This window comes from Strix uralensis, chromosome 12 (genome assembly GCF_047716275.1).
Source record: "Strix uralensis isolate ZFMK-TIS-50842 chromosome 12, bStrUra1, whole genome shotgun sequence".
NCBI lineage: Eukaryota > Metazoa > Chordata > Aves > Strigiformes > Strigidae > Strix > Strix uralensis.
The window spans coordinates 8,294,455-8,316,065 of NC_133983.1; the positions used below are offsets into that span (position 1 = coordinate 8,294,455).

At 37.3% G+C, this 21,611-nt stretch overlaps 1 long non-coding RNA gene across 1 annotated transcript in view; it reads left to right on the forward strand.

The window, feature by feature from the left end:
• Positions 1 to 21,133, forward strand: part of LOC141948959 (uncharacterized) — a 114,160-nt gene extending 93,027 nt beyond the window's left edge. Inside the window, exon 3 of the long non-coding RNA XR_012630612.1 lies at positions 20,708 to 21,133. This is a non-coding gene — a long non-coding RNA (uncharacterized LOC141948959). The remainder of the gene's footprint in view (positions 1 to 20,707) is intronic.
• The last annotated feature ends 478 nt before the right edge of the window (positions 21,134 to 21,611 follow it).

Sequence of the window (21,611 nt, forward strand, 5' to 3'; positions counted from 1 at the left end):
TGAAAGGGCTAGTGAGTTCCTCTGTCCCTTCCTCATTACTGTTTAATTCAACAAATCTTTTTTCTTTTCCTCTTTATTTCTTTATCCCTCACAATCCATCGCTCCTTTCCCCTGCCAGCTGGCTCCCTCAGCTGCTCCATTGATCTCTCAGCCACTCTGGCACTCCTGATATCAGACACAGTGGGAGGCAGAGTAGCTCAGAGATCAGCAGACTGGCAGACAGACCAATACAGGAGTGAATCCCAGAGCCCCAGCAAAAAACCCTGAATTTGTTCTTCTGCTCTCTCTCTCCCGTAGCAACCCTTTTTGAAATGGCAGATTGGCATTCAAGAGTCTGATGCTTTTAGTAATAACAGAAATAGCTCTAATGTTTCACCTCCTTTCTGCAGTTGTTTTGCAGGGTTAGAGCTGTGACTAAGCTACGAAACCCACACATCATTTTGTCATGAGAGAGAATCCCTGAGTCTGTTTCCAGTCTTGGACAGTTACTCTGTACATTTCTGAATGCCATGTGACTGCATGATCAGAGTTTGTGAAATGTAATACTTTTAATTTGAGAGGTACTTAAGAATCAGTATAGGGTTGAGCAGGGAGGTTGTGAGAACAGATTTTGAAGATGGTCATGATGAATGATATCTCCCATTTTTCATATTGTTGGCTGATTGTTGTTTGTGCTGTATAAAGCAAATGGCATGGCAAGAATGAATTCAGACATGTCGGAATGAATTTTATTGAACTATGTACATTTTCCGTCCCCTAGAACGTGGAAGGAAAAGGTGGCAGAGATAAGCTGCAGCAATTTAGCAGATATAACTGTATTTGTTTCTAGTGTCATTTATGGTTAGGTACTACAGGTCCATGTTCATGCTAAAGATCAGGATGTCAGTAGCTCTCATTTTGACAGCTCTCAAGAGCAGCAGCTGAAATTATTTTTAAATTTTGACTCAAACGTACAGTGCCAGTGGAGGCGCACTGCAGTGACTGTTTATTGAAAGTAGGTCTAGTAAGCATGGCCCAAAGCTTTGTTGCCCACCTTTGGTTGCCCCAAAGCACCAGTCCATATTCTCTCTCCTCTCTCCTTCTCTCTACCTGTCACATGCCCTACACCAGGCTGTTGGAGACAAACTGGATAAGCCACTTTATTCAGTAAAGAAATTGGAAGTAATGAAAGATTATTTGTTATATGACATATTCTATTGTACACTAAAAACACATCACAGTAGTGTTATTGTTCTTTTCACAGGAAGATCTGTGAATGTTTACAAAGATTATTTGTATCATTACCACTATATCCAGATGCAGAAGCTTGCTCAAGTCCACCCAGCAGATCTGTGGCAGAATCAGAAATATCTGTCATCATCCTACGCTCTGTGCATTAGTGAGAAAACTGTGAGCCAAGGAACTCTAGGCTTTGGGAGTTCCAATCAGCTACTGGAATAATCTCCCCAGGGAAGTGGTGGATTCCCTGACATTGGACACTTTATTTTTTTCTCTGACATTGGACAGGGTGCTGGGCTGTTTTGTCTAGACCGTGCTTTTGCCAAGAAAGGTTGGACCAGATGATCCTTGAAGTCCCTTCCAACCTGGTATTCTATGGTTCTATGATTCTGCGAAATCATTTGAATGTGGATCAAAATTTTGCATGTGGTTCCTTTTCCTTTTTCAGTGTGGGCTGAGTTGGGCAGATCTTAAAACACCCATCTCAATATAAGGATTTCACTGATTTATTTTCTGAGTAAAGTTATTCTCTGAGTGGCAAAAAAAGAGTGCCAGTAAGGTAAGCCACTTTAATTCATAAAGAGCTGTAGGAATGGGTGTACAAAAAGGGGAGGAGAGTAGTGGCACAAAGTTATAAATGGCCTTAAAATAATCATGAATATTGCATAAGTAGTATTGGTAACAGCTTAAGTATATTTCCATAGGTGTTTCTTTATATTTACATATTAATTAGTTGATACCTAAGATACTACGTTACTAGAATGTCTGTGATGTTCATGTTTTATTCACAGACTATTGTATCCAGAAAAAGTTGCCAGACATTATGGAAAATTAGTTTGCATGGGATAAGTAGAATGCAGTATTTCTTATTTTGTCAAAAGTTTTATTCTTCACAACCGTGTGATTTTTAAGCATGCAGTGCCAGAGTAATCCTGTGCAGAAACACCTCTTGTTTCCTAGTAGTTATAGGCCCTCCCCCTCTCCACTTGCAAAGGAAGTTCTGCAATCTCTGTATGCTGTATGGGCAGGTCCCTTTTGAAATCTTCTCTTGGTACTTGCAGTATTCAGACAGAGTAGATGAGTCAGTAACCTAAATGGCCAGAGTTTAATATGAGCATCACAGGGTTTTGAGTCTCTTCTTCCATGCCTGCCTGTACACCTTTCCCAAACACAGATTGTACCCAGCTGCTTCACCATTCTTTTGCTCATAGTTACACTCAGCAAACAGCCTTGATGTTTGCTGAACCACAGGCACATCTGCTTTCTAATGTTCACCCTCCCTGTGCAAGAGGCTGCTGCATGAGTTGTGTCAGACAGAGTGGAGGATGAGTGGATGGCCTCTTGGAAGCTGCCTTCCTGGCTCCTTGCACGTAGAAATTGTGCCTGCCTCCTGCCAGATCCTCCTTGCTTCTGTGCCCCTGTTGATATCCCCCTCGCCCCATTCCTTCTGTGCTGGTCAGAAGCAGGAGGAATCTCAGCCCTTGCAGCCACACTTCTCTGAAACAGCAAGAGCTTTTTCTCTCGATTCCTGGACCTCCATCTGCCAGGCATAGAGGCTGCTCTTCAACCATATGTTGGCATATATTTGCTTTGGTATCCACCACTCCCAGTGTTCAAATCTGTCATCTACTGACTTTTGCTAATAACAGATCTGAATTCTTGAGTTCAGATCCAAATCTTGGATGCAATTCTGGCATAAAAAACTTTTCACAGTTGTGCAGAGCAATTTTTTAAAATATATTTTCCTGCAATGGATTTATATAAAAGTTTGGAATGAGATTTTTGCGTTTTGAAAGAAGACTCAAAATGTATTTGTTCTTTGGAATGAAAATGCTGCAAGCCATAAATGATAATGAGTTGTAAACAGAAGGTACAGTTTGGATTTTTCTGAATTTTTAAAAAGATTTACATCTGCTCTTGCATGTAGCTAGGATTTAAAGGGTTTGGCTAATTTTTACTGGATTGGGCCTGTCATGAAAGTGGTACTGCTTTCAGCACATTCAGGAATTTATTACTGTGACAAAATATCGGCATAAAGGGTTTGATTCAGTTGCCTGACTGTAGATGTCTGAAGTCTTTGAAATGTCTTATGTTATCCAAGAAATCTATATATGGGCAGGCTGTGAGACTATGCTGTTTTGTAGCAGCAGTTGGGGAGCTGATGGGGATCCCCAAGTGTATTTCAGATGGCACTAGGTATCTGTGTTGAGGCACCATAACAAAGTTCAGCTTGTCTGGAAGTAGACTATAGATGTTGCCCAAGAAAGCCCTTTATTAGGACTGTTTGGCAAAATTCAGGGCAGGGAATCAGTATTTTTCTCTTAGCTGTGTCATTGACTCAGCTGCCTCTCCTGATATGAATGGAAATAGTAATTCCTACCATATTTTCACTTATAATCTTTGTACAGTGCTTTAAAGATGCAAAATGCATCATAAATATTATATGTAACACACTAAATTGTGGCAGTTGAATAACATAACACTATGAAATTGTCTGATCTTCCATGCAAAGCATGGAATTAACATGGGTGATTCATTGCTGGGGACTCTGCTCTGCATCAGCTCTTAACAAATGGTGTTAAAGGGGCACTCTGCTGCTGGAAGTGAGCTGTCTTTGTGGAGATGTAAAATGAGAGTCTTGATCACTGTTATTAAAGAAGGGGTGGTGCTTTTAGTTAACACTAGTGTTCAGACCATTTCTAGCTGAGACCATTTGTTATTTCTATACACCTATTTTCTCCATGGAAGTGTTAATTGCATAGCTGGTCAAATGAAAGTCATCAAAAATTATGAGGCGTGACTTAGACATGTTTTAAAAATAAAATTTTGTGTTATATGTGTTAGATAATTATTCTTCTCTCTCCCTTATGAATTGTTTCTGTAAACTGTTAAAGAGTTCCAGTGTTCAAAACTGAAAGGATCCTAATTCCAATAGCTGTATAACGGGAGCATTTATAATCATCTTGGAATGCTTTGGAAGGAAGAAGAAAGTTTTTCAGCATCCAAAGAGTAAACTATAACTCTCAAGTTTGGCACGTCCTTGTCTTTACATGGCAGGACCAGGATAATTAGTCTGAATGCTCAAAAGTTGGGAGGCCTTTTTGGAAAAGTCTTTTTAAAACAAAAGTAATTGAAGAGTCCCCTCTTTGTGTCATTTCCTTATGAGAATGTAAGAAAGATCATTTGCAATTTACTATCAGTGAGTTTTGTGGTTTTCCTTCTAACTGCATCTTAGGTCATCTACTTATCCAAAAAAATGCATTGCAAAGTGGAACTAGCATAATTAAATGTGTAGGAAACTACATCTTAATACACTGGAGATATTTTGGAGGCAGCTGATAGTAATTGTATGGACTGTCCTGTGTGGTCATTGAGGTCAGTATCGTTTAGCACTATAGGCTGTGTAAATATTTGTCTCACAAGCTAATGCAGCCAGATACAACTTGTGTGATAATACCCTTGACTGATCCAGCTGTTTTCTAATGGCACAATCCTTACCTAGAATGGCTGATGTAGCTTAACAAAAGTCATGAGCAAGCTTTTCAGATTTATTCCAATTAATGTTTAGCACTTTAGATTCAAGAACTAATTTGTTGCTAGATAATACTAATTTTGTTTGCTTTCCTTGGTGCACTCACCTTATGTTACTCTGTTCTATCCTGGGTTTATGTGATAAATCAGAAAGAATACATTTTACACAGCCCTCATTTTACAGAGGTAAGAAAAAAATTTTTTTTTTTTTCCTAGCTACATAAAAGTCATCAGCTACAGGCACATCATGCTGAAACCCAGAAAACAAAATTATGTGTTTCCATTTTCATTATAAATTAAACAATCTGGAAGAATTACATTGGAAGTATATGAATTAAACCACATAGCTCTCATAGGTTTTTGGATTACAGAGGCCTTTGGATTTTATTAAGGGAAGGTCAGAACAATGACATCTGAATATTTAGCTTGAATGCTTGTGCTTTTTCTTTGACAGACTGTAGAGTTTGGTATCTTTTGGCTTCTGTGAGAAAAGAAACAGGTTTTCACTGGGAGACTGGTAGAATAGATGTTTTCTAGATTATTTTCTAGGGGTCTGTCACAAATACGTGTCTAGAGACTCAGATGGATCCTTTGGACCTTTTTAATGCTGTTTCTGTGTTTCACAGAGATTCTATTTCAAGTAAACACCTTAATCTCAAAATGCAGTTAATCTAATGTTAAGGTTGCAATGGGAGTTCTTCCAGAAGGTAGTTATACCTATAAAAATTAGCATCTAATTGTAAGCAGTATTTGCAAGCTTCTTGTTTTTCTTGGATTCATCTGTTATTTGTTTAGAAAGACAGAAATAGGATCATACGATTTACCCTGATCTCTGATTTTAGCAAGCTTCATGGTATCTTCAAATGGGGATTTGTACTGATGATGGGTGGCAGCTTAAACTGTCCACCTGTGTTGTTGAATCTAAAGACACGGAAAGTTCTGATCCTCTAAAATACTGCTTTGAAATTTTGTCTACACTAAATATTTTGTATTAAATATTTACAATCCTGTATTGTAAAACCAGAGCTACAGAGAGGATTTTTCAAAACATAATCTAATGCAGATGGTTTTTTGAAATCTATCCAAATTTGAAACTTTTGATCTCAAATTATCTTCAGAAGGAGATCAGTTTTTGAGGGAAATGGAGGTAAAACTTGAGTGTACAGTTAAAAAAAACCAAATCTAGACCTGAGTAAACAAATGGTTTTTTTTTAATTTTGTAAAAGTGTGAGTTTTCAGAGATAAAGATCAATACAGATTATGCCTTCTGAGCCAGAGAAACTGAGTTGTCTAAATTAGAATCAAAAAATCCTAACCTAAATTTTTTATGAATTTTTAAAAACCCATCAAAACAACACATTGCTTCAGCATTAATTCTGCAATGAGAAGAAGAATGGTTTGGAGAATATGATCTCTTCAAACCAATAGGATATTAAAATAGAAAAAAAGTCGAGAGGCTGATCATACATACAGTAACTACTTTGGGTAACAATCTCATTCTGAAACCATAGCAAAATAAATGAATAAGCACAAAGAGGTGGTTGGGGTTTGGGGGGCTTTTTGTTTGATTTTTTTGTCCATATTTGTCTTTATTCCCTTTGTAACAGAAATACAGTATATTTTCTATTGCTTGACATGTAGGATATCTACAAAAATGTCACTTCGAAATCCAAGCAGTATGCTTTAGATACCTGTGAGAACAAGTGATATAGCAAACGTGATGATGATCTTCACTCAGCTTTCGGAGTGGTCTGCTTTTGCAACCTTAGTCCAAGTAACACAGCTGCAAAACACAAGTGCTCTGGAGGGACAGGGATGATGGTTTGTTTTACAGTCTTTTAGTTTATTTAGCAAACTAAAATAACAGTTGCTTCATAGTCAACTTTGCTGGACAGATAAACAATAGTGACAATTTCATATGATGTATATAGACAGAAGAGGTTAGCTGCAACCCCTGAGTGATGGAGCTTGTCATATTCCCTTCTCCAGTAATGCACAAGGTTAGAAATCAATGTCTTAATCATGGGCAGCTCTGGGCAATTCAGATATATCACACACAAACAGGCTTCTAATTACATTTAAGAAATACATATCATACATATATAAACTGACATAAATATCAGAGTGGTGTTGCTAGCTGTCAAAATGGATAAGTATAATTCCCTCAGTGGCCCTTGACAGGTTCAATACCTGCTACGGAGGTGCTATGAACAGCATTATACGGCTGATTGAGTTATGACAGCTCTAACCCAACAGGGAAGCGAGGCAGGAAGGAATAGCCTGGGCTGCAGACAAATGATGATAAAGTGATCACTTTAAAGAACAATCTCCATAATATTTCATGCTCGCTGCACGGTGTAAAGGCAGCCTTGACTGCGGGGCTAACTGCTCTATCAATTGATTTGATTCACTGCTGCAGCTACTCCCAGTCATAATATTTCAAATAAATGGTACCGTGGATAGAAATAATATCTGCATCAATATTAACCCTGAAAGGACTAATGGACAAAAGCTATAATTTCCTGGACACCCTAATAATGCATTTTGACTGGGCTTGGCATGGGATGATTTTTCTTTTTTTTTTAAATAAATAAAAACAGTGTATTTTTTACTTAAACTTCCCTTTTATGGCTATGAAGAAGCTTTGCAGCTCAGGCCTCATTCACAGCCTCAAGTCTAATTATAAATGAAATTCTGCTAGATGTTATTTCCAAGTTTTTGTCTATCCTAAATATTTTGTATTAAAATTACATTAAATATCTGAGAGAAAAGGCATGATAAGCATTTTTTGGATGTGTGTATTGTATATCATTTATGTGTGCATGTGTGTACATACAGAAAGAGGTTTTATCGCTCAAATTATTTACTAAGATGCATTTAAAACAAACTGAAGGGAGCTTAAAATTAATTATAAATGAGAATGGAGTCAACAAAGTATTTTCTGGAAACACAAGGAACCAGTAAATTCTAATGATTATACAGGATGTTAGGGGTTTTTTTCCTTTAGAAATAATAATAAGTACTGTATGAGACAGGCTTAACATGTAAGAATTACAAGTGAATTTATGGGTTCATAATCTTAAATCAAACCTGATTTCTATTTTCCATGCAGTTTTTCACATACTCTGTAACATAATGGATGTTTATTCTGTTCTTTCATTCATAACACCCTGTTGACATTTAAGTCCCTTTTAAAGATCTGCTGTGCTTATTGTGAATCAAGTTGACATGTATAAATTGTATAATTTTATTATTGTTATTCTTTTTCCACTACTCTCTGACTACTTGACTATCTTTGGATTGTACGTTTTTAAGGTCAGAGCCATGTCCAAGTATTCAGAGATTGTTTAAGGAACTATTATTAATGCATGTTAACAAGAAGTAGTCTGAATGGGTTTAGAGAACTCTTTCTCTGATTATTAGTTTGTATCCGTATAAAGATTGTCCTTATCAGACTCTCTGTTTTTTCTTGTTTGTCCCTTAAACATTTACTATAAATCAGAGCAGGAGATACTTAGGTTTGAATCTCATGAGGCTTGTTTATATTTAAAGCTTAAACAGAGGTATTTTATGAACAGTCCTTAGTGAATGCTCCAACTGCAACACTTCACCAACCTCTGAAGTGGTCTTAAACAGGCTTCAAAGGACTTCAATTTATAGTTTTCCAGAAGATCTGGAGAATATTTGTATTTCTTAGGATACAGAATAAAACCTGAGGGTTCCAGCTGCTTTTGGAAGGCTAACTTGAATCTAAAATTGAAAATTGTGGAAGGTTGGCATTGACCTAACTCCACTATTCCTACAAGTCTAATATGCCACAAATGCACTTTCATTGTGCTTTTCATATGCCACAAAAGTATTTTCATTCAATCTAGACCTGAGTAAACAAGCAAGTTCTGTCATGTTTGCTGCTTGCTAGCATGCTTACCTACAGATCAATATCAAATTTTACCAGAAATGAAAGCACATGGCTTTCATAATGTATTTTCCATTGTTCTGCATTATATTCAGAGCCTGTGCCAACAGTACAGGTCATCTTTATGTCATTACTACTTGCTTACTACTCAAAATCCCGCTGGAGTTCATATTTTTCCAAGAAAAATTAAAACCACCTCTTTGCTTTCCTTCCTTTCTCCTTTCCAAAAAGTTTTCTTCCTCCTCTCTCACAGGGCATGATGGTTGTTTTGTTTCTCCATTTCAGCCCATTTCCTCTAACTTCATCCCCATCTGGTGACCTTTTTTATACTTGTCATTATTCTGACCATATCTTTCTCATGGATCTCTATACTGGGTTAACCCTTCATCATACAAACACAATTTAACTTTGTCTAAAAATTGTTCTTGGCCTCTTTTCTAGCACTTCTACTCATTGTTTGTCTCTGCTCTAAATTTGTTGAACTACTTTCTGATGATGTTCTCCTCTAATCAATTTCAGTCTTCGTCATTTGATTCCAATGAGTCTGTCCTTATAGAATCAGAATAGTTTGAGTTGGAAGGTACCTTTAAAGGTCATCTAGTCCAACCCCCCTGCAATGAGCAGGGAAGTTGCACTAGTTCTTCATCTTCACGTGTGTATCCTTTGGTCACACTTTGCTATTCTTTCTGTATGTTATCTCTGAGAAGTAGAGATAGTCCACAAATACATACTCAACTGTCCCTAGTCAGAAACCTCACAGATTTACTTCTCCCTTCTTTGAAGCATAATACTGGCCTGTCACCAGCTAATGTTTCTCCATGGATGTTCAATGTATCACAGTTAAAGTAGAGCTTTAAACTTTTGCTGACAGCTGTTCACAACAACCAAACTTCTTTTCAGCACATCTGTTGTTGACTGCAGTGTCCAACATCCTGGTCCTGTCACTTACTCTCACCATCCCTTAGCCCGATATTTGATGTGTAGACCATGTCTTGGTCTTGTTAATTAGTTTGGAAAACCGTTTCTGAAGGAGAGTCTATCCTGTCCCACCTGCAGCATAAACTGTTTTCCAGATTCTCATTATCCTCTGTTGCTTATTGCACACTAAACTTTGCTTGAAATATAGTATTGCTTCACTTGCACATGATCAGAAACCATTTGCAAAGCCCATCTACCTAGACTATCTTTCCCTCCTCCCCTGTTTTTCTTCCATTAGCTCCATCACACTCAGTAAAATACTTGTTTTCACACTCACTCTTTCCTTTCCCATTATCTATTATCTTCCTCTCAGTATCAAGACATCATATGCCTCACCAATCTTGATAAGTGATGAGTGACCAGTTTCTACCTCCCACTTGTTACTTTTTCCTATGAGCATTTTTCTTCTGTCAATCTTCCTTATGCTTACAAGGAGCTTGCCATGAACATTTTCAAAAGTAATTCATTGTTGTCTTTCAAAGCCCTACTAAAATTTCTCTTTGGCTATAGGTCCAAAAATTCACAATCAAGCTCCCAACTTGAAATCTTGTCAAAGTCAAGTTTACTATATATGAGTATTTTATGAGTCTTTCTCAATGTCATTTTTGGGTTTTTTTCCTTTTGTACTCTCCAGTCTGTCTGTATCTTTTTTATACTTGGGTGATAAGTTAATTGGGTGAAGAGTGTCTTTTTCAGTGTTTGTACAGTACCGAACACAATAGCACTGTAGCAATACAAGTAATTAAGAAAATAATAATATAATAATAATAAAGGTAAATTTTACACCAGAAATAGCTGTGAGACAGTCTCGTGTAATTAGTACAGCCAAACTAACTCAAGAAAAAAAAAATTCCTTTTGAATATTAATTATTTAGGGAATCCAACTTCCACAGTAGAGCCTGAGACCTAATACCAGTTTCAGATGTGACAAAACAAAACACAGCCTCTGGACTGGGCCAGCAATGTGCTTTTTAAGACTGATAAATTATGGGGTTGCATCCATTTTCCAGCTAATATAGATGAAGTGTAAATAGATGATGATAACTGAAATGCATCCCTTTACAGTATTGTAAATGGGGAGGTGGAAAGACCCTCGATATTTTAAGGGCCAAAGAGAATCACGGGAGCAGCTTTAAAGATTAATTCCTTGTGTCTAGTTTAAAACAAGATTAAATTAGCTTGTGTGAGCCGCTGTTAGCAGATGCACTATTACATTATGCATGATTCTTGACTGCTCGTAGCATGAACAAACTGCACAGTGTTCCATTAGTGATTTTCAATGCTGTGCTAAGCTTTAAGTCACATAGACAGGCCATTGTATTGGGTTTACTTTGTGGATGTGTTTTCCAGGCAATTTCACAACCTACCTGATCACTGTTATTGATTGACTGGGTTTGAAATGGATAAAAGAATTAACCTGTGTAAGGGTAGCAGAATGGGGTATATACAGTATCCTATATACTTAGGAAAATCAATAGTACTCTAATGTAGAAAATTTAACCAGACAAGGCAAAACCGTCTTCCCACCTGCATCAATTCTCATGCTTCCCCATTATAGTGTATGCATATGATTATGTGTTTTTAATGTGTTTTTTCCTTCGACACTTCTCTTTGTACCTTGTACTTCTCTGTAACCTTGTGGATGTACTCATATGCATACTGTAAAACAAATCTAGGAACTCCTGATGAGGTAAATTTTTCTCTTCTCGTGCCCACTTTTGAAGAAACATGGGCAACTACACACATCTAGATACTTAATGTTTCATCTTTCAAGCTGTAGACACATTCCTATTTTCTGTCACTTGCACTCTTGACTGACCATCTTGTCCCTCAGCTAGTTCCGTAAACTTCTGCTTTCATATTCATTGCATCTTGTCCAACGCCGTTATCTTTCATTCATGTGTTAGGCCTCAGCAATCTCCATCTCCTACTTATGGCATTTTCTTCCCAGTATTGGCTAATGAAATGTTTGTCACTGAAAGCCCAAGCTTGTAAAACAAATATTTTTGTGGAAAAAACCCAATGTTATGTATGGCTATTTGAAGTCTTTACCAGCAATAGTACTAAAGCTAGCATCAGAGTTGTTATTTATCCTTAAAACTCAGGTAGTGAGCTTTTAGGTTTTACTTTTGTCATATAACGAGGTTCAGGAAATCAACTTTAGTACAACTTCAGTTGTATTATGCTTGTTCCTCCAGCACCAAGAGAACGTTAAACATACCAAACCTCTGGTCTCCTGGGAATTCCTGCCTGCTTGGCCAACTCCTTTTCCTTCTTGGCTAACTTTCCCTATTCACAACCTCCTCTAAAGGAACAGCCACCCAGAATGGCATTTCTGTCACTTCTTTCAAGAATCCCAGGAGACTTCAGGAAGAAAAAAAGTGAGAAGCAACAGTGCTGCTTAGGCTGTGCTTATCCTGCAAGATGGAAAAGAAAAAGATAAAGAAGGGAGCCTGTAATGGAGTTTTAGAATATGCTTTCAGTCTACTACTTCCAGGATGAAATTTTAATGGAATCAATTCATATTTTTATATGAATTTAAAATGCAATTGTCTTTTTTTTTCTTGTAAAAGTTAGAAATCTCAAAATTTCTGTTTTGGAATTAATGTTGCTTTGAATCATTTCCTGGAATATGCAATAAATTAATCAGTAAACTGTATTAGGAGGTTGGTTACAAGGAACAATATATGGTAAGCTGGTGCAGTTATTGTCTTTTGCATAGAGCTGTGCCCAAACTCACAGTCTCTCTTTGTAAATATTCTGTTGTATAATTTTGCAGTGATTTCGCCCATAGCCTAGAGGTATTTTATTTTCTGTAGCTGTCTGAGCCAACAGCCTGGAGTATGGAAATTCTTTACTAATTTCAGCACTGATGGTCACTCCTGCTATGCCCTTACTCTCTGTAGACTTTCCCTGTAAAATGGACGTTAAGAGTGGTTGCTCACTGAGCTAATGTTGTGTTAGCTAATGGCTTTAATATGAACTAATAAAATTACACAAAAGTGGTAACATTTCTTGGAGGTAAAATTGATTGCAGAAGTTACTACATGACTTCAAAATGCTATTATTATTGTTTAAAGAAACCAATAATTCAAGACCTGTTTTTCACTCAAGCCAAGGGACATAGAAATTAGAAAAAACAAATCAATCACATGGCTTTATATATGAACTCTTTCTGCTCAAATCTCTGCCCAGACAGGATCAACTTGGGTGGTAAGGTCAGCAAGGGTGACAGAGCTGGCTAGTGGTGTCACTGCTTTACCAGTGCACACTGTCCAAGCACTGTGGAATTGTCGCCAAATCCCAGCATGATGACAACAGTACTAACAGAGGAGTTAGCCATATGCAGAGGAATACTGCTAACAGAAAAATTAGGCTTCCCTCAAATGCTAATATTGCTAAAAGGGAAAACAATATTCTAGTTCATGGACATTTAAGAGAGACCTGTGCAATTTCTAAGCAGTCAGTGTAAACAAATATTCTCACAGAAAGCAAATACTTTGTAAAAAACTCACTATCTACATTAAGCAGTTTCAGAGCAATGTAGTAGATACTGAATCAAAGACCACTAAAGTTCTTTATTGCTAGGGGGGGAAAAGGTCCAAATATTGCTTGGCAAATTACTGTTTGCTAGGGGCACTATTACCAGTTGACACAATCATTGGTCAGCAAATTGGTCACATTATCGGTTAGTAAATTTGAGAGTGCAGAATTATTTATTGGTAAATTAGAGATGGCAGAATTATTGGTTGGTAAGAAAAGAATTGCAGTGATTGGTTAGCAAATTAGAGATGCTTGGTTTTGTCTGTGGATAAATCAAGGTTGGTCAGATATTGGAGGCCAAATTAAAGATGGCCATATTATTTATGGTTGCTGTGGTATATGTTGAAATCCTGCTTTTTGTGTTACAAGCAAGTAAACATTGGGAGGGTTTGCTTTTTCCCCCCCATGGTTTATATTTACATTTATGGTTCACAGTTGAAGAATTTCTGGGGCTATTATTATGGAGGTAAACATACACATATTTTTGCTCTCTTAATTTTTAATGGAACTATGTGTTAGCTGAATTTGTGCAGAGTGCCAGGGGACTTTTGAAATTGTTTGTATGAAGTGAATGTTAAAGAAAGGTGTTAGACTGCCAGAGCTAAGAACTGAAGCATTTGCAATTCCAGCATGAAGCTGGTGCGGTGCAGGCAGTACAAGCTACTCCTCACTGGCCCATAGTCAGCTGGCACCAGGAGGAGGTGGTAATGTGAGTCCCTTTCCTGAGAGGCTGCCTTGCTGCTGGTTGAGAGCTGCAGCCCTGCTTTATTTGTCTGTGAACTGAGATCAGCAGGGATATGGGGCAGTAGTGCCTTCAAAGCAGTAATTTCTCTGAGATATGGGGATTTATGTGGGCAGTGGCCTCCATGTACTTAGTCTCTTGCACAAAAGCTAAACCGCCATGACAGAGTCAATATCCAGGCACTGGTACCATGTAGTGGTAGTTTTTTGCTGGAGAACTGCAGCTGAAATCACTGTATTCTTGCTAGACAACTATGAAAGCAGCATTTTTTTATCACACTGATATCTGAAATACAGTACTGCAGTGGAAACTGTTTCCCGGCATTTTTACTTTGTCAGTTGCCTCCAGTTTTTCTGCTTTCTTTCCCTTTATATGCAGAATTGCTGCTTTTGTAAACTGTGTTAGAGCAATTCTGAAGAAAACGTGTGTTTCAGTATCATTCTAGAACACTGTAGGAAAAATTCTTTTCACTTGACAAACTTTGCAAACAATGCACAGAACACAATGGTTAAACAATTAAATCATTTTAGATTTTAACAATGCTGAAAACAATAATAGAGTAGTTGTTAAGAAAAGTCCATGGCTGTTTATATAGCTGTTGAATTCTACATTGGAGACTGATGCTAATTAATCAGATTTACTTTTCCAAAGGGACACTTCACAATGCTTTTGACAATAATACAGATGGAGTCAGGGAGGATGTATTTTAAAACTTTAGGAAAGTCTTAAATTTTGAAACATTAAAATTTGCTTTTTATATGAACTCCTATAACAACAGTGCCCCTACCTTTCTTGTCTACTAATTCTGCCAAAAATGATGTGTTTATTTGGAAACAGTAAAGTATGTTTGACATTTTTAAGACACAGCGAGGGGGGAATTTTGCAAAAGTGAAGGGGGTGAAAAGGAATTTTTATCCTGCTAAAGTAGCAACACAATCACAAGATATCTGAGTTTTATAAATCTCCTGGATAGAGATAACATATGCTACTCATTTTTTGGTATTTTCATTGAATCAAAAAGTTAGAACTTGGAATACACCAGAGCATTTCAGTAATACAATGATTGTTCAGTGTTGAGTCCAGCTTGAACTGCTCATCTGGAAAGTTTCAGCTGAAACCATCATAATTAATTAGAGATGGTTTAACTAGTTTTAAAAAAACATAATTGTAGGGCTCCCCCTTACCCTGGGTAGATGCCTGCATGATCCGCTCTCCAAAAATTAAATAATCCTATCGGTGCCAACCACATTCTGCTTTCAACTCTCAAGATCAAGTAGGCTCACACTGTAAGGCGTCTCAGCCTGGATTGTTGCATACTTCAGGGTTTTCACAGTAGTGATTCGTTTCGGCCCATAACGAACCTTTGGATCCATATTCAGACCTTCTCAAAATCTGGGGTATTCAACGGGGACAAATTGTCTTCAGTCACTATTCAAAGACAGCATGAGCTGGGAAATGCAAATGAGCAAAAAACAACAACAGTAGTAAAATGGAGAAGTGAAGATGGTATGGAAATAAAATAGGACTTGTGAATGGCATTTTTTTCCTCCTAACAGAACCTAATAACTTCTAAAAGAAAACAGCTTAATTTGGGAAGGTAGAGGGAGGCCATTAATTTTTCATTAGAAAAGACCAGTCTTTGGGTCTACCCCTATTTCAAATACAGATGAGCATAGGATTTTACAAGAAATCATTGGCTGTAGTTTCAGCTGGTAAAATAAAATTTAGAGGTAGGTTGATTCCTCAAGCCATTTATCTGATGAGTTCTTTCCAATCTCAGTGCTGAAACTGGGATAAATGATTCTATGTGGGCTTAGTGGGTCTACCTCTCTTTCCAACTTTTTATAACAGACAAAATCATACTTCTTAATTAAAATTTTATTGTTGTCAGGTTAATATCAGCAATAGTATACGTCTGCCACTATTAATACAGTTAGTAAAAAGCTTAATACTGGGAGTCTTTACAAAATGTAAAGCTTAAAATTAAAAGCTTGACAACGTGTATGCAGGAAATTTTTGTTCTGACTCTTAACGTTCTGAATTTCCATTTTGCTGGTATTCATTGAGCATAGCATAAACTGAGAACTCTGGTTTGAAACGAAAGTGTTCCTAACCAAATCTGCACCTCTGTGGTTAGATTAGATATGTCATGTGATATTGCATGTGTCCTTTGATTAAAGAAATTATGTAATCACCACTATTTGAAACTTCTCTGTGCTAAATGTCACTTTTACCTTTTACAGTTCGCACTTTGTACATTGTTGACTGATTTACATAATATATCTAATAAAACACCAGAAATATAACGCTTCATTTATATCACCAACCAACATTGTACAAAATTCTTTCTTTGCAAGTGTTTGCCATTTGTAATTACAAATCATTGGCGATTCAAGGATTACATTTCATATATTTTTAGAAAAAAATTGAGAATTTTCAAAATGAATGTAACATTTCAGAAAAAGAAACAGTGGGGTTCACTGAATACTATATTATTACGAATTTGGTCAAATGTTTGTCAGTTGTACATATGCATTTAGGCCTTTAGATATGTTATGTTCCCAGGGATTTTTTTCTTGCCAGTTGTAAGTCCTACTCCTGTAGGAGTACGCAAGTAATCAGTAAAAATCAGAGGCAATGGACCAAAGCCTATGCTATACTATCATTGCAGTAACAGCCAAATAGGTGAAGTTTCAAATCTAAGTGCCTGAGATGATTAAGAAACTTTAACTTCCTCATTTGAATGGAAAAACATGAAATGTCTTAATCTGACATACATGCTGTGATCATAAAGTAATTTCTAAAAATAAACAGATGCATATTATCCTTTTGCTAATTGCAGATATTTGAAAAGCTAAAGACTATTTGAACTGTGCTGTGAATAGACTATTCTCCAGTGTAGGAAGAGCAAGTTCTTCCCAGGATTCAAATACAATATTTTTCATCTTCACTGTGAAGAGCTTTTTCCTCTTCTTTTCATTATAGAAATAAAAGGCCTTTCTGTTCTTTCAGTTGAGCGACCTCTGCCTTTTAGGGGGAAATGGAGTTTCTGCTCCACTCACCCATCACCACCACCCAGAAATTCTGCAGTTTCTGTGCCTGAGCTAGGTGGACAATTGGTACAGGGGACGGGAAGAAAGAAAAGAGAGGTATGCGAGCACGCATACATACTTTTTCCACAAAAGAAGGCAGGAGGATTGGGGACTGTAAGAAAAGAAGCTTAAAACATCTCTCACATAGAAATGAGTACATTTTGTAGTATAGCAATGTGATCAGGAATGAATTTGAAAGCTTACTTTTAAATGGCTTAGGCAGCTTTGCAGTTACATGCCGAATGGATACACTTTATGCATTCGTATATGCCATATACAGTCTGCAGTATCCTTCACAGTCCATTTAGGTGATTTTGTCACACTGCAGTTTGTTAGAATGTCACTAAACTGTCTCAGCAACTCTGGGCACAGCATTTTTGGTTGGTTTTTTTTTGTTATATCTTCAGATAACATTCATTAGTTGCGTTCTTCAAGCTTTTCTGGACAGACTTTGATGGGTTTGAATTTTGAAATTGGAGACTTTGAGGATCTAGGGTGTAAAAACTGTGTAGTCGAAGGGCTAGTGAAGAGGAATCATAAGCACAAGGTCATCCTGGGCAAAATCTAGTCCAGCTGGTTGTGATTTATTGGCAGTTGAAGACTTTAATGGCATATGTGAAATCAAGGGCAAGTGTCCACATTGCCGAGACCATCGACATGGTACACTTGTATTGTGGGACCAAGGTTTGACGATACTTATATAAACAATTATTCCTTCACATCTAACAAATTCTTTAATGCTAGTCTGTAGGTACATCCTGTCTGTCATTTATTCTATGGTCTTCACTCATTGTCATTATGAATCAGGCATCCTTCCTAAGCATTGCATATGTTGTGTTTTGGTTATGTACAAATACATCTGTCTACACTAAGTTTTTAAAAAGTTTTAAGATGCATAAACACCATTTAAAAATATGCAAATATATTAAATTTATTCTTTTAAAAAATTGGCTCATGAATTACTTCAGGCAGTGTTGTACTTACGTTCCTGTAATCTGTGTGGTTTTGTTAAATTAAATGAAAATGCTTTAATTTTGTAAAGTAATAAGTAAATTAAAGGGAAAGCCTTTGTAGGCTACTGTTTTTATGATGTCCTAACCTTAAGTAGAAAGAAAGCTGAGCCAACTAGTTGTTCTTGCTTTTATTAAAGTTCCTGTTGGCAGCGCACTGATGGGACACATTAATCTTAGTATTAATACTGAGGAACAGGGACTTAGAAGCCTGGGATGAATAAATCATTCCAGACCCCATTTGGATCTGTTGGCACCTTCCCGGTTACATTGTTGCTGGATAAAAAGGCTTCTTTAAGCGTTAAAGGGTTGGATAACACAACTGGCGTATTGCAAAATTGCCCACAGTAATATGTGAGTGTTCTGATTGGGGTTAGGAAGCAATGGGGCAAGATAGTTTGAGCACCTATAGTTGTTCAGAAAATTAACATCCTCTTGCACATGTGTGGCAAGTCCTTACATTGGCACTCATAAAAGTAGAGACATACATTTTGTTCTGTCCCACAATACCTTATTACTACCCAAAACCTACACAGTCTTTGTCACTAAGACCAGCTAGTGGTGCTTCCAGCCTAACTCAGGTATTTGTTGACATTAGAGAGGAAGAAGAGTAGTTGAAATGCTTGCTATTTATGTTACATAGGTCCATCTTCAATACCTTCATTTAATCTTTTCCCTCGAAGATTATCTCCAAATATGCTGAAAGATAAAATCATCAGACTCCAAGAGTAACTTCTTGCTGTTCCTTCATATCTTGCAGCTTTCTGGGCAGCTTTCAGGTTTTTTCAGTCTATTTGTGTCTGTTGCAGTTGTGTTTGCAACATGCTGATCCATTTGTGGTTGGCTCAGAAGCCCCTCACTGCTCTGTTTCGCTAAACTCTCATGCTCTCAAGATCCTCTTCCATAACACAGCCTCAGAAATAGCTTTTGGCTACGAGCCTCCTTGGCCCTTTCCGGATTCAATTCAGATGCAGTTCTGTGCATGTTCAATGTAGCATGCAGCCAAAACATGTCTCTGTGCGGTTACTCTGTGATGGCCAAAGTGAAGGAGCAGAAGACAGGGAATGAGCTGTGCTCGGCAGTGCTATGGAACTGGGAGGTTCACAGCCTTTTCACCACCCATCTCCTGCCCCCAATAAATCAATGACGGGTGTGATTTCTTTTCACTGGCCCCAGGTGGGCTTGCCTGTCCTCTGGAGTGTTCTATGCACTTAAAAATTAATGGGGTGGGATTGCTCTCTGGGTGGGTTTTTCCTGATTCCCACAGCTTTAATTGCTGTTACATGAAACAGGGGCTGCAGACATCAGAGGAAGATTGTCATACAGTAGTAGTTAGACATTTTCAATGGCAGTCAGTGAACAATTATATGCTATACAATTTACACTATCTTCTCTAGTCTGTTCTTTGACTGAAGAAGCACCTATTATTAGCCAGGCAATAATCAAATACTTAAAATAGGCATATAAAAGAAGATTTGGAGAATAATGCATGCTACCATCTAATAAGCATTTCACTCCCTCATGAGATGCACTGAAGTGTAGAAATTCAAGCTATATCACTGTATTTTTAAACTGACAAAATTGCTGTTGAGACAGCTATATTTTCTTCAATGTATTTTATTCATAAAACAATCTCATTTTATAAACACAGACCACCTTTAATGTAATGGATGTAATGTGCAACAATTATTTTGGATAACTTTCAGTTGTTAGATGGCACAAATCAAAGTTAAAAGAATATTGAAACAGAAGGAAAATGAAAAACAATGTGAAATGTCTCAATACATTTTATTCTCAATGAAATAATAGAATATCACTTTACCAGTTCTAACATAAATGGGATCATTTGAGAGCTATCAACCTGTACATGTGCTGTAATAGATAGAAACAGTTTTTTAAGTCAGCCAGTTGTCAGTGGACTTGGGAAGGAAACACTGTTTTTCATATACATGTGATCCTTGTAAAGCTGTTGGTTAGCAACAGTTTACAGTCTAAAAACTCAAGCAATGAGTAGTATTTGGTAATGCAACACCAGCAATAGAAGGGAGAGGACAAGAGTCACTGGGTTGTGTTTGTTCACTTCAGAGTGTGACTTTCCCAAGAAAGTAATAATAATTTAGCTTATTTCTTAAGAAGGGGAACAAATCCCTGTGTTTCTGTCTTGATACAGCATAATAAGTCCTTTCTACTTCCTTTCTACTCCCGCTGTCTCTGGCCCAGAGCTGCGCTTAAGTACAGTGGCTTGTGCAGTGACCTAATGCTTGGCTCAATTTGTACAGGAGAGACTATGAATAACACACTATATCTAGTTCTGTTCAAAAGCTTCCAAATTAAGTATGTATTAAAATTACTATTTTTAGAGCAACAGCTGTAAAGAAAACAACAAAAAAACCCCACCTGTTAGCTTACACTCTTAGAGCATATCTTCACCAGATGCTGAATTAAACTTCACTTACTAGTATTTTTATAGTCCTTTTACATATTTGGGCTTCTGAATTACAGAATTGCATAATGTTAATGATTGATATGACAAGATCAGGTAGAACACCTGAGTAATACTTATTGTGTGCTTACCATTTGGTATTTGGAGATCATGAAAACTGTTTGTGGGCAGTGGATAATGTCTGTCATTTTGCACTACAGCACATGCTAATCACTTGCTCTTCTTTTTCTTGAGGTGTAAGCTGAGAGTCTCCATTGCAGGAAACCCTGCAAACATGTTCTACTGCAGAGAAGTAAAGACTGCAAGTTAGGACATCCACTTTGAAAGCACCCCAGAAGCAGACCCACTTCATGAAGCCTGGATCTGTACTGCTGTCCCCAGGATGGTCTGGAGCTTCTGAATTTGAAGAAATGGTAAAAAAGCAGAAGTCCATACCAGGAGAAAAACTGTTCTCTATAGCATGATAGCCCTGTCAGGAAACAGAAGACAAAAGTCCTGCCTGATTTAAAGCTGTGGAAAACCTTGAACTCACAAGAAAAGGAAGGTCAAATCGTATGAGAAAGTGGCTCAAAACTTTTGATGTTAATAAAAAGAATCTAATTCTTAAGTGATTTGCAGGTTAATGTTACAATAATAAAAAATCCCTTTCTGAATTCCTCACTTCTCTTCTGCATTTTCATGATGTGGTTCCTCCCAAAGTGCTAGGGAATGAATACACATGTGTGCAGTGGTCTCAGCACATTGTGTGTCAGGTCAGGCAAGGTATATGGGCATAGGCAAGAGTCTCTGTGGAATGGCCACGGCTTAATGCAGACCTCTTTTCTCTTAGAATTATGTGGTATCTGGTACCTGGTTCCACTTGCTACCAATTGGAAAAGCAGAAGACTGACCTAGTTTGTAATATCAAACATTATTAAATTGCATGGTGGGCCTGAGTCTAATTTTACCCTGATTTTATAGAACCATTGACTTTAATGGACTTGTTCCAGATTTTTCACTGGCGTAACTGCGAGTAGAATTAGGCCCAATAACTGTCATGTAAAACAAAATCATTCCATCTTGTAAACCATAATGCAGGTTACATGGTAGTTAAGTGTGGGCCAAATAAATTCATCTTTCAGATGATGTGTTAAATGGC